At 39.6% G+C, this 9,821-nt stretch overlaps 1 non-coding gene and 1 pseudogene across 1 annotated transcript; one reads left to right on the top strand and one right to left on the bottom strand.

Moving 5' to 3' along the window:
- The first annotated feature begins 333 nt into the window (after nt 1–333).
- On the top strand, nt 334–404 carry TRNAK-UUU (transfer RNA lysine (anticodon UUU)). Its single transcript has one exon. It is a non-coding gene; the product is annotated as a tRNA-Lys (tRNA).
- A 4,527-nt stretch (nt 405–4,931) lies between these two features.
- On the bottom strand, nt 4,932–5,483 carry LOC143656876 (ras-related protein Rap-1b pseudogene; annotated as a pseudogene).
- Nucleotides 5,484–9,821: the final 4,338 nt, after the last annotated feature.

The following is a 9,821-nucleotide window of genomic DNA, read 5'->3' on the forward strand; positions in this document are numbered from 1 at the left end:
TTCACTTAGCTCCTCTAGGAAACAATTCTGGGTTCTGCTTAGTATCTCATAGGAAGGCACATGGAACCATCTACTGGACCCTCGTCTCATGTTGGCTCTGAAGCAACTGTTCCCAAAATGTCTGCATTTGCTCTGAGGCTTCTTAAAAATGTTTCCACTTTCAAAGGACTTTAGTAAACTAATCAAGACCCACACTGAACGGGCAGAGTCACATCTCCATCTAATCAAAAGGACACACCCACAATTGGGCATGCCACATATCCATGAATATAATCTAATTACAAGTTTTGCCCTACTGTTTTGAATCAGAGTTAAAAGAAATAACTGCTGGGTGCATGGTTGGTTCAGTGGTAGAATGCTCGCCTTTTATGTGGGAGACCTGGGTTCGATTCCTGGACCATGCATCCCCCCCCCCCCCCGAAAAAGAAATAGCTGCCCCCACAAGACTGGATCAGGATTAAAACATGGCTTTTATGGGGGTACATAATAGCTTCAAACTGGTACAGTAAGTATTAAAGAAACACAACTACTAATGCAGATTGGTTGATTACCACCTCAAAAGCATATAATGTACATATCTCCTATTCCAGAATATATATTGGGAATTGATATTTTGTAAAATATTGTGGTAGTTAGATTCAGTTGTTAACTTGGCCAGGTGAAAATACCTAGTTCTGTTGCTGTGAACATGAGCCAATGGCATGTGAACCTCATCTGTTTCTGTTTACATCTGTAGTCGGCTAGGAGGCATGCCTGCTGCAATGAAGGATGTTTGATTTAATTGGCTGGTGCTTAAATGAGAGAGCCCAAAATAGCACAGCTAAAGCAGTTCAGCATACCTCATCTCAGCACTAACAGCTCAGCCCAGGCCTTTGGAGATGCAGAAAGAAATCACCCCCAGGAAAGTTGTTGGAACCTAGAGGCCTGGAGGGAAGGCCAGCAGAGATCACCCTGTGCATTCCCATATAAGAAAGAATCTCACTTGAAAGTTAGCTGCCTTTCCTCTGAAGAACTAATGAAATAAATCCCCTTTTATTAAAAGCCAATCCGTCTCTGGTGTGTTGCATTCCAGCAGCTAGCAAACCAGCACAATATCATTTTGCAAAGTACTGTATGTGAATTTCCTCTCTGGTGCCATGTGGTTAAAACTGTTCAAAGAGAACATGCTAAGGGGTCACCAGTAAAGGTAACCTCTCCCCAATGCATGGTGGTGGTACATCAATATAAGTTACCAGGGGGCCATCAAGAAATTACTGCCACCATTAAGAAATTGGAAAGAGTGGGCCTTATAATCCCCACACAACCCATTTAATAGTCCTGTCTGACCAATGAAGAAGCCTGGTGCTGTCTGGTGAATGATTACTGATTATAGAAAGCTTAATAAAATGACTCCTCTGCTGTTTGGCTGCACTAAACAGAGTTACTTTGTTACAGGATGAAAGTACTCAGGCCAATTTAATTTTGGGTTGGATCTTGTGAATGCCTTTTTCAGTATTTCTGTAGATCCCTCCAGTCAGCCTGTCTTCATGTGGGAAGGACAACAGTGGACATCTACTGTACTACCACAAGGATATCTTCATAGTCTCACTATTTGCCACAATTTGCTTGCCCAAGACTTAAAACTGTGGAAACCTTCAGCAGAGGTCATTCTTTTTCATTATATTGATGACATTAGGTTAACCAGAAACTCCCTTGAAGAACTGGAAACCACTGCTAAGTCTGTAGAGCCAAGGGTGGGCAATAAATTGGGACAAATTACAAGGGCCTGGATGCTCTGTCAAATTCTTGGGCATTGTTTTGTGGGTAAGACTAAGACTATTCCCTGTGCTGTTGTTGAAAACGTACAAAATTATCCCACCCCACATACTTCTAAACAGCTCATGGCTTTCCTTGATTTATTGGGTTATTGGAGACCATTTATACCCCATTTAGTGCAGATTCTAAAACCCTTATATGTCCTAGTTAGAAAAGGAAAAATATACAAATAGGATATTCCACAGCAGGCTATTTCTGAAAAGGCCAAATGGGCTATTGCTTTATGTAGGCTCAGGCTTTACAGGGGTGGACCCAGATATGCCTTGTGGATTAGACTTGGCCAATATGATATTGGCTTTGGGTGGGGCTTATGGCAAAGATAACAGGCAAAGCACGTTCTCATCAGCTTTTGATCTCAGCTCTGGAAAGGATTTGAACTATGATATAGCCCCTTATAAAAACAACTGTGTGCTGCTTATAATGCCTTACTGCAAGTTGAAGTACTAACTCAGAAATGTCCTGTGAAATTAAGAACAGCCATCCCCATACAGGGGTGGTTACAGGACACTGCCACTACGATTCTCTCTGGCAGTGCACAATTAAGCACATTAAAAAAATGGAAAGCTTATTTTTTTTTAACATTTTTAACAACAACCTTTTAAGCATAGAAATGTATGATATCTTAGGACCAATTTCCTATGTGGAAGAACAATGCTTGCCCCTCCCCACTGATCCTCCCATGGTGGCTGTTTCTGTGTCCATGGTTGCAGAATGTGACCTGAGTCTACCTTGTATGCTGATGAATCAGCACGTAGGCAGCCCACCTCCTGGATGGCAGTAGCTATGCAACCTAGCACAGACACTAATCTGATGGGAAACTGGGATCATGCAAAGCCGTCATTGGTTTGAATTAAGAGCTATGTGGATGGTCATCGTCCATGAACCAGGAGATGCATTAGTGTTTGAACTGACAATTGGGCAGTGTACTGGGGCCTGACAGTATAGATGACCATTTGGAAGCAAGAGCAGTGGACTGTTGTCAGCTGCTCTTTATGGGGAAAAAAATGTGGGAAAGACATCTGGACTGCCTGTCACAAGCAAAATGTAACCATGTTGAATATCTTTGCCCATAATACTGACTCTTTACTTGGCGATATTGAAGCAGATACATTTGCAAGAATTTGTAGCCTAGAGCCAACATTGCACAAAGCTGCTGAATGGTTGCACAGGAAAACAGGACACCTAAGGTACCACACTGTGGCGATTGGGACAGCAATTTCAGCTGCCTGTCACTAGAGAACAACAGAATGTTGTGGATGCCTGCCCCTTCTGTTCACTGCAACACCTAAGGATGCTTCCTCATCAAACTGGTCACATTGGCTGTGAGCAGATTCCAATCACCAGGTGACCAGTAGATTATACTGGGCCCCTTCTCTTATCTAATGGTGCAAAATATGCCTTTTCAGCCATAGATATGGCCACTGCACTGTTGCTGGCCTTCCACTGGGAAAGCAAACCAAAGAGCTACAATATGAGCTTAAAAAAGCTAAATGCATTCTTCTGGGTCCCCACACATGTGGACAGTGATAGGGGCACCTATCTGGACCTTTACTGGACAGCTAATCCAAGCTTGGGCTACTGAACTTGACATCTTATAGACATTTCATTTGCGTTACAACCCCACAGGAGCAGAGCTAATTGAAAGGATGAGTGAGCTTTTAAAGGAGTAATTAAAAAATGACAAGCGATCTTTGTAGCAGTGAATACTCTGCTTGTATCTGGCCCTCACAAAACCTCAATTCATGGTCCTGAGCAGCTGTTCCCCCTTCTGTTGACCTGGTAATGGTGGGCAATGTCCTGGCCAATGCAGCCATGCTGGTTGGGAATCCTAAGTCCGTGGAGTATTGGGATCGTCCAAATATTAGAACACAGTTTATATGCAAAATGCCAAAAGGTGTATATGTACCCAACCCAAGACCCCCTCCCCCATACCTCAAGGCACAGTATGTATGAATATGTGGACACTTATGCCCAGGCTAACTATGGATTTGATTCCAGAAGCCTCCCTGCAATGAAGGGGGGTGTAAGGTGTGATATCTAAGGCCCCCTTATAGAATCCCTTCTCCAGGAACACTTCTGTCTACTAATAGTTTGTTTTCCATTAGATCAATAAGATTTGCTTCTCATAGTTCCCCATAAACATCTTTCTGTCCTTAGCATCATAGCAAACACCTTTCTACAATAGGCTTCCATGGTAACCTGTGTGCACAGTAAATCTCAGTGCTGAGCATGCTGACAATGACTGAACTGTCATTGTTGGGTGCTACCGGCCTGCCTTGGATGGTGACCCCTGCAAGTTGAACTGTGTGGAATACCCTGCTGACCTGGTAGAATTCAGCACATTGGAAAATTTTGAAAAAAAGAAATCATTTAAGAGTGAAATCACAGGATGTCATCACTTTGTAGGGTAGTTATCGCTGTGTATGGGGACTCCTAGTGTTCCGTTGTCTCTTATGCTGTTGTGGAATATGGATACACTGTCCTATGGTCAATGTAGTCAGCTGTTTGGGGTGGATTGTGAGGACCCAGGGCCTGGGCCCTGACCCTTCCTCCATTATGAGAACAAGTCACTGCATGCAGCTATCTACATGACTGTGACAGACATTAAAGGTCAAGAGACCCCTCAAGGGGAAAGAATGTCATTAAAACTCCTCTCTCCTAACAAAATCTTGTGAGACCCTCCTGAAACTCCATTGTCACACCCTGGGAATCTAAACCTTCATAAGCTGCTCCCATGGCAGTCCTCTCTTTATTTTGTGTGGAACATTGGCTTCCATTTCCCAACCAGCTGCCATCAGGAAGAATCTTCTCCTGTTCATAAGTCCCTAATTAAACTCATGGATAACTCTGTGCCAGGCTTGTTCTTGGAGCTAAGTTGGGTCAGAACTTAGCTCTTGGAGCTAAGTCTTGAAGCTAAGTTGGGTCAGAACTATACTCTAGGACTATTATATCAGTAAAATTACATCTTGTGATACTGGAAAGTGATTAGAATGTGCAAACTGTGTAATAGTTTTCATCTGCCTCTCAAAGGGTACCACCACAGGAAAGTCTATTTAAGATGTTGGCAGGTTTAATGAAGTTGGAATGCTGGCCTTGTTGAATTGGACAACAGTTTTTCAAACTTGGATCAGAGCTACTATGCATTTAGTATACTGAAGTAGTGAACAAGATGTCTTTTTGTTGGACTTTCCAGGTACTGGAGTTTTTTTGTTAATTTGCTGTACCAGGTCATAAAAGATCGAATTAACATTTATTTTTGATTGTGCAGAAGGTTCTAAAAATGCTCAGTTTCATTGTCTTGCTAGATTTTGACTTTGCTTCTTTCCTCCAACTCTTTCATCCTCAAAGTCATATTTATTACCAACCAGAATCACTGGAATATCATTGGTATCTTTTCCTAGAAGAATCTGTTCTCTCAGATCTTGTAAGTCATTAAATTTGGACCATGCTGTGATGGAATAAACAAATGCAAAACCTTGTCCATTTTTCACATACAAATCTCTCCTTGCTGTAAATTGTTCCATTTCTGCAGTATTCAAGATTTCAAGCATACACTGTTGTGCATCTACTTCAACTTGTTTTCTATAAGAATCTTCCATCATCATAGGATCATACTTTTCAACAGGAATTCCTGGAACAAATTTCATGGAAAGAGCTGGACTTCCCATTGTCAAGAATGAGTAGTTATACACATGTAAGGTGATATTCCCTAGCAATGGGCTTGCTGCTGATGCATACAGAAGCTAATACCATGATACCAAGATTTTGAGAAAATAAAGATTTTTTTCTGAGAGTGTGACTAGTGAGGAGAGAGGAGGCAAGCTCAGTTTGTCTGCCCTATCCGAAAACAAAGGGAGGTGGGGACAATGACAGAGATTTTAATTGGTATATTTTGACTGGTTGTTCATAGGACGGTTTGTATATGGTAGAACAATACCAGTGGGCTAAGTCTCATCTTCCCTTTTAGGGATATCTTGCACTTTATTTGTTTTGAAGATGACTCCTCATCCCTGTAATCTTTGATGCAGGTTATGACCTGCAGTTAAGAAAGCTCAGAAGAAAAGCTTATAAGATATCTCTCTCCTCAAACTGGTTTTTCTTGCCCATAGTTTTAGTCCCTCCTCGAGTTTTGAACATTCCTTAATCTTGAGGAATTCAAGATGATGGCCACTCTGGCCGCTTCATGCTGATTAAAGGAGTAGATTAGGATGTGAGGAACAGAATTTCTTGGTTTGGAGCTGAAAATATGTTTTTTTGGTTGTTGCTCTTTGAAGGACTTGTACCCCTGGATTTCAGGGCTTACCTGGCATAAGAATAAATCCAGAGGCTTCAAGTCACTGAGAAAGAAATTTACCATGTTAACTGAAAAGTATAGTTTCAAATAAAAGAAATAGAATACCATGATTAGGAGATTTATAAGTGAATACAACCATATTGGGAAAATAGCTTTCTATAAATTCTTATAGCCCCCTGAGGAGATGTTGAGTTCATGTAGTCATGTGGCTTGTTTATGGTATCTGGATGTCTTTAGGGTTTTTAGGAGCATTGTTGCCTGAGGTTTTGCCCACTGTGTCAGCCTTTGATATCTGGCTGAGACCTGCATAAGAGTAACTTCCAGAATGACCTCCTGACTCCATCTGAAATCTCTTAGCCGTAGAAACTATTTTGTTTTATTTCTTGTCTTTTAACATTTCTCCATTTTGATCATGATTTTTCCCTGAAAACATTATTGATCAATGTTTTGATCAGAGCCAGGGAAGCTCATTCCTGGGAGTCATGTCCCACATTGTGGGGGAGGTATTGAGTTTATTTTCAGAGTTTGGGAGAGAGAGAGAGGGAGGGGAAGAGAGGGAGAGAAAAGCAGCATTTGAGAAACAAGGAGGTTTTCAGGGGGTGACTTTTGATTATAATTAGACATTACAGAAATAAACTTCATAAATACCAGTTTCAAGATTGAAAACTTGGCTTAGTAGCATATTTTCTTTCATGAGGTGGGGCTCATTTACTCCAGGTTTATTTTTCTAGGTTTTCCTGATATAAGTTCAAACGGGGGATAATTTACATTTTTTTAAATGAGGGGTTTTTAGATTTAATAAGATTATAGACAAGGCTTTGGGCCAAGGCAGATTGAGGGATTCATTTAGGAATTGAATTTTAATTTAATCATTTGTTTATTTTATCTTTCCTGCCAATTGAAGGTGGTAGGGACAGATAAATCCCTGGTTGATGAGTGAGACCCTGCAAATCTCCCCTGACCATAGTTTTATTAAACTAGGAGCTCTTATTGCTTGAGAGAATGGCAGGAATTCTCTAGGTAGGGAAATTTAATAGGTTTTTCACTACTGTGAGGACAGTAGCCTTGTGAAATGAAAAGTCTCTATCCACCCAGAAAACACACTGTGCTGATTTGATAGGGTTTATGTACCCTAGAAAAGCCATGTTTTAATCCTAATCAATCTTGTCAGAGCAATGGTTTCTTTTAATCCCTATTCAGCAGTATAGGTTGGAAACTTGATTTGGTTATCTCCATGGAGATGTGACTCAATCAATTGTGAGTATTAAACTTGATGAGACGGAGATGTGGCCCCACTCATTCTTGAGTCTTGATTAGTTTACTGGGATTCTATAAAAGAGGAGACATTGTTGGAGAGAATGCCTTTTTGAGAATGACAAGCAAGCTACAGCAGAGCCAAGCAGAGAGCCACAAGACCAAGAGAACCACAGAGTCCACCAGCCAGAAACCTTTGGAGATTCTGAGAGAGCAGAGAAGGACGACAGAATGTCGAGAGCCATGAAGCAGAGTCTGCCAACCAGTGACCTTTGGTGATAAAGGAGAATGCCTCTGGGGAAGCTTCATGAAGCAAGAGGTCTGTAGAGGAAGATAGCAGATGCTACCATGTACGCCATATGTCCTTCCAGATGAGAGAGAAACCCTGACCTTCTAGAATCAAGGTATCTTTCCCTGGGTGTCTTTGATTGAACATTTCTATAGACTTGCTTTAATTGGGACATTTTCATGGCGTTAGAACTGTCAACTTGTAACTTGTTAAATTCCCCTTTTAAAAGAGCCATTTCATTTCTGGTATATTGATTCTGGCAGCTAGCAAACTAGAAAGCACACGTATGACAATCAGGACATACTCATATTCCTTAAAAGTATATAGCTGTATAAAGTTCATTTGAAGAGGTCTAAAAAGGACCTTGCATTGGAGGCATCTCTCTGTCTTACTGTTATACTTTTACCAGGGTTACGCTAATTGACAGGCAGAACATAATTTATATACGCATCTTGCTTTTTCATTTATTTATTTATTTTTTATTCTTTTTCCCCCCCAAATCCATAACAAATGTTTTCCAATCTCTACTTGGATCAGTGGAGATTTCTAAATTTTCTTTTAGTTTTTTTTTTCTTTTTTTTAAACTAATGACAAATCTTCATACCATACTGTCCATATATACATGGCGTACAATCACTGGCTCACAATATGATCACATAGTTGTATGTTTATCACCATGATCATTTTTAGAACATTTGTATCACTCCAGAAAAATAAATTAAAAAACTAAGAAAAATCTCATATATCCCATACCCCTTACCCCTCCCTCTCATTGACCACTAGTATTTCAATATACCCAATTTATTTTACCTCTTATCCCCCCATTTACTTATTTTTTTATCCATATTTTTTTTACTCTTCTGGATAAAAGGAGCATCAGACACAAGGTATTTACAACCACACAGTCACATTGTAAAAGCTAAATCATATAATTGTCTTAGAGAATCAAGGCTACCGGAACACAGCTCAACAGTTTCAGGTATTTCCCTCTAGCCACTCCAATACCCTATAAACTAAAAAGGAATGTATATATAATGCATAAGAATAACCTCCAGGATAACCTATTGACTCTGTTTGAACTTTCTCAGCCACTGAAACTTTATTTTGTCTCGTTTTTCTCTTCCCCTTTTTGGTCAAGAAGGCTTTCTCAATTCCATGATGCTTGGTCCCAGCTTATCCAGGAGTTCTGTTCCATGTGACATAGCATTTTAAAAAGAATAACTAAAACCATGATTAATAATAATGTATTTTCTTTTAATATCATGCAGATCAGTATCAGTATATATTATGGGTAGTTAGGACATTGTCAAATATTTAGGAATCTTATACAATTTCTAAGTATTTATACAAACAGCATTTTACTTTTATAAATTCAATTAGCAGAAGGTTAGAGAATCCCTTTTAATTTGGTAATATTTCTCATGCACCTCATAATAAATTAAATAAAATGAACTTAACTATTTCTAGAATCTCTCCTCCTACAAGGTGAAAACACAAATCCTTTGTGATAGTTTGAAATAAAAGACATCTTTTAGGGTTTGATTTTGCAAAGCCAAATGTTAAAAGTTGTCAGAAAATGGTTTATTGTGGAACAAATGTTTTCTTCTTTATTTAATTAAAGTGAATAAAAGCGTAAACAGGAGTTAATATGACTGTAAAAAAAAACCAACTTAGTTTCTTTCAAAGTGAAAAGACTTGTCTTTTAAAGCAATAAAGGATAATAATGCCTACACAAACATTAATGAAGATATTATTCTGATATGACACAGAATATTTGTCTTTTGGCAGAGTATTTAGATGATTAAGAAAAATTTTTGTATAGCCCTGCACTAAGAGCAGATTAATAATTTGAGAAAACTTCACTATGTAAACAGAATGAAAACGAAACTTTAGTTTTGAATGGATACACCATGAGCTGGTTTGAAACTGTTATGTACCCTAGAAATGCTATGTTTTTTATCCAATCTTGTGGGGGCAGACCTATTGTTGGGTGAGACATTTGATTAGGTTGTTTCCATGGAGATGTGACCCCACCCATTCAATGTGGGTCTTAATCCTTTCCCAGAGCCCTTTATGAGAGAGAGCCAGGAACATTTAAAGAAAGCAAACAACTCAGGAGAGAAGGACCCATATTTACTGAGCGAGCCATTTTGGAAACCAACCCAAGAG

The sequence above is a fragment of the Tamandua tetradactyla genome, chromosome 15 (assembly GCF_023851605.1).
Source record: "Tamandua tetradactyla isolate mTamTet1 chromosome 15, mTamTet1.pri, whole genome shotgun sequence".
Classification (NCBI taxonomy): domain Eukaryota; kingdom Metazoa; phylum Chordata; class Mammalia; order Pilosa; family Myrmecophagidae; genus Tamandua; species Tamandua tetradactyla.